Raw genomic sequence first — 3,758 nt, 5'->3', positions numbered from 1 at the left:
CCCCGCAGCCAGCGCGAGGGCAGGTGCCGAGGCCGCCCCCGCAGCCAGGCCACAGCCGAGCGCCGCTTCCCTCCGCAGCCACGGGCTTCCCGGTTTTGCCGGGGGATTTGATTTCCCCAACTCTGCTCACGTGACCGATGACTGTCACTGAAACCCCCTGCTTCTCAATTACCCCTGCTTCTCAATTCACCCCCGCCTCTGGACTTGGCGTTCCTTGGGGTTTTTTTTGGGGGGGGGGCTTTGTTTGGTTTTGTTGGTTTTTTTCTTTTTTCTTTCTTTTTTTTGCGGTGGGGGGGGGGGGATTTCCCCCCCCCCCCCCTTGTTTTCAAAAAGAGTTCCCCCATCATTACGTAGCAGCCAGATTTTGTTGGGAGTTTTCCAGTGTAAGAAACACGTGATTGGCGGGGGAGGAAGGGAGGGGGAAGAAGGGGTCACCTCATCCTCACCGACACACACCTGTCCTGCCTTAGTCACCCGGCTCCAGCGCCGAGCGCGCACATGACAGAGCGGCGGCCCGGCACACAGCACTGGATTCGAGGAAGGCACCTGACCCTCTGTTCATCACACCCCTGGAAAGCCCCCTTCACCCAGCTATTGGCTATTCTGCTTGGGTTGCTCACACTTTGTTTTTTTCCACAAAAGCTTGGGGGAAGGGAAGAGAGAATCTCCTTTATTCCAGCACAGAGTGGAAAAATTTTCCGCACTCTCAGATTTCTGTGGGACAGGGAAACTACTCTAGTCCAACAGTGACAGCCAGAGCACTGCTACAGACAGAGTGCATCTCCTGCAGGCTTAATGCAAACAGTCTCTTATAACCAGATAAACAATTCAAGGCTACTGCTGTTCCTGTTGCTAAGTGAATGCACATACACACCTGTAGTGCTGAACCAAAGAAGTCTGCTGGAACCTCACAGCTCTCTTTACTGCCACTGTGATCCCCCTGCCACCCCTCCAATTCTCCTAAGTGGGTAATGGCTTTTTTAAAATGAAATCTGAAAAAAACCCAAAAGTACCATGGGCAGGCGATTTGTTTTTAACTGATTACAAAGATATCTACATGTGCCTTATTGCGTACACAATCACATGCATGCCTTTGCAGAATCATATCTTACTTCAAGCTGTTATAAAGAGAGGATAATAACTGACAGAGTGATAGACCAAGAGTAGAGATAGCAATGCAAGTGAAAAAAAGAAGCATCTATAGGAAAACATACATATACATACAACAAAGGCTAAACAGAGGCCTCCCCTAGTTTTCCTTAATAAAAAAAAAAAAGAGCCACTTAAATAAGGTTGAAAGCAAAGACTGGAAACTTTACTAGCATTTTTCCAAATTTAGATAGATCAGTAAGCTGAAACACTGGCATTACTCTTAAATAATATTCTCTGAAGCACTACATTTGAGTAAGTAAAAAATAGCAGTACATTTTCTCACTCTGCTCAAGGCTACTCTTCACACCCAACCCCACAAGCCCATCCACGCAGATAAGAGGCTGAAGTGAGGAGCTCAGAGGTGGATCTGTGTGGAGCAGCTTGCAGGAGAGGGTCTTTAACTAATCTGGTAACAACTGTTTGCAAGTCCTGCATAACAACAAACCTTTGAAAGCAAGCAGCATATTTGTGAAGTCACAAAACTCGCCAGAGGAATTAGCAGCACATCTCTTGATCTTTACTTTAAACTAGATTAACTTCAGAAGATTGTTTTCAGACCGGAATTACATGAGAGAGAACACTTGCAAAATGATAACTTATTTTGAGGAAAAATAAGCCTTGCACACACATACACAATTCCATGGGGAGATTCACATACAAGCCACATTCCCCTTCACCTCCCAGGGAGGCAGATGAGAGGGAGAGAGTGCAGAAACAGAGTTTTGAGGGGAAAAAATAAAATTACTGTTCCTTTCACTTGGAACAAACCCAGCATCTTTTTCATTACTGTTTACTTTTTTTCCCCTTTCATGAGATCAGCAGGGATATTATAGGAAACAGTAATTCTATAAACAAACACAGACAGCCTGTGCATTAAAATTCTGACAATTTCCAAAGAGACACTTGAGCAGTTTTCAAAAGCAGCTACCACCAGAATCCTATTTAGTTCTGCCATGGGAGAACTGAAGCTGAAAGATTAGGTTTGTGGTGGGGGGAAGCAAGAACCATATAGAAATTTCTAGTTCAAGCTGACTTTACAGTTTATAGACAGAATAAACAGTACTACTACCAAAAAAAACCCAAACAAAACAACAACAACAAAAAACCTCCAAGCTTGTTTGTGTAGCCAAGCCATAGCAGAATTCTGTGCAGAAATTTGATAGGGAAAAGATATGTACCTGTGCTCACCCTAAGTTTCAGAACTAATTTACTGTATAAGTACACATGTTCTAATGAGACTCACATGTATTTGTAGCCTTTACTGCAGCTGTGTTAATGGCAGATGAAAAGATACATAATTTATATTGAAGCATGCCATACACTCCCATAATTACACTCACAATTCTTCCTTGCCTTTTCTTCAAGTAGCATATAAATCAGGGTAATCATGTAAACTACTTCTATTCAGGTCTAACATTATATTCTGTACCCTGGTTCTCATGGCAGCCCTGTTATATCTGTAAAGGTGCTAGTTGATACTTCTACCTTAAAACAGATGAAGTAACTCCAGAATGATTTATTATTCCCACTCAAGTATGAAAGAGTAAAACACACTAAAGCCCAGTGTAAGTAGATTATACCACAAAGAGACTCTTCGTCAGCATACACACTTGCTAAATCCTTAAACACTACCTAACAAAAATAAGTTCCACAGATTTGGAATTAGATGCATTTCAGCAATGACATGAATTCTAGATCTCCAGATTATTACTTTTGATTCATTCACTAGTTCTTTTTCACCATCAAGGGCTTTGGAACAAGGAGAAAGCTTACCTTGTAAGTTCACCATTAATGTCACTATTTTTTGGCAACTGAACAAGTGGATGAAAAGATAAGCCACAACAGAAATCATAAGACAAGTTTTTCCATCATAAGCACCAGTTCCAAAGTACACAGTCTCACCCTGCTACTGGAAAGGCTGGGGCCTTAAGAAACATGTTTATAAATCATCACAGATTGATCAAGCACAAGTTCATCTGCTTAGATAGCAACCCTACCTTAACAGGTCAATTCCCCAAAAAATAATTAAAAAAACAAAACAAACGAAAACCAAACTACTACTTACTATAAAGCACTAAGCTGCCAAGCCAAGCACTGCCATCCTAAGCACACAAACGTCGCTTAGCGCTACCACCTTGCACGAAGAGCCCGCGAGCAAAGCAAGCCCAGTGACGCTCACTGAACTCACTGGAGTCCGCCCCGTCCCCACGTGGGAAAGCCCGGAGAAAGCGCTCCCCGCCGGCTGCGCGAGGTTACCTGCGGCCTCCTGCGCTGACCCAGCGCTCCCGTCCCGGCCTGGCCCGGCCCTGCTGCCCGACTGGCGAGGCACGGCTGCCGCCCGCCCTTCCCGAGCTTTCAAAGGAGGCGGGAAGCGGCGCCAGGCCAATGGCAGCGGGAGCCCGCCCGCCCCGCAGGTGCCCGGCTGGGCTCGGGAGGGAGCGGCCGCCGCCTCCGGCTGCTCTCCTAGCGGTGTCCAGCTTGGAGGCATCTCTGGAGACAGCAGATGCTTCCTCCAGCCACTCTCTTTCAACTCCCCGAGACTTACAAATCCGTGATTATTGTCTCCCGTTTGCCCAACCTTGCTGCTTTACACAGTTTACGTTCCT

The 3,758-nt window shown here is 45.6% G+C and overlaps 1 protein-coding gene across 1 annotated transcript in view; it reads right to left on the bottom strand.

Annotated features, from left to right (window-relative positions):
• SGMS2 (sphingomyelin synthase 2) overlaps positions 1-3,449 on the bottom strand; it is a 44,766-nt gene extending 41,317 nt beyond the window's left edge. Inside the window, exon 1 of the mRNA XM_017736828.1 lies at positions 3,409-3,449. The gene's annotated coding sequence lies outside the window, so the exon portion shown is untranslated. The remainder of the gene's footprint in view (positions 1-3,408) is intronic.
• Between the last annotated feature and the right edge of the window lie 309 nt (positions 3,450-3,758).

This window comes from Corvus brachyrhynchos, unplaced genomic scaffold (assembly GCF_000691975.1).
Source record: "Corvus brachyrhynchos isolate BGI_N302 unplaced genomic scaffold, ASM69197v1 scaffold175, whole genome shotgun sequence".
Classification (NCBI taxonomy): domain Eukaryota; kingdom Metazoa; phylum Chordata; class Aves; order Passeriformes; family Corvidae; genus Corvus; species Corvus brachyrhynchos.
This window is presented reverse-complemented; position numbering and strand designations above follow the sequence as displayed.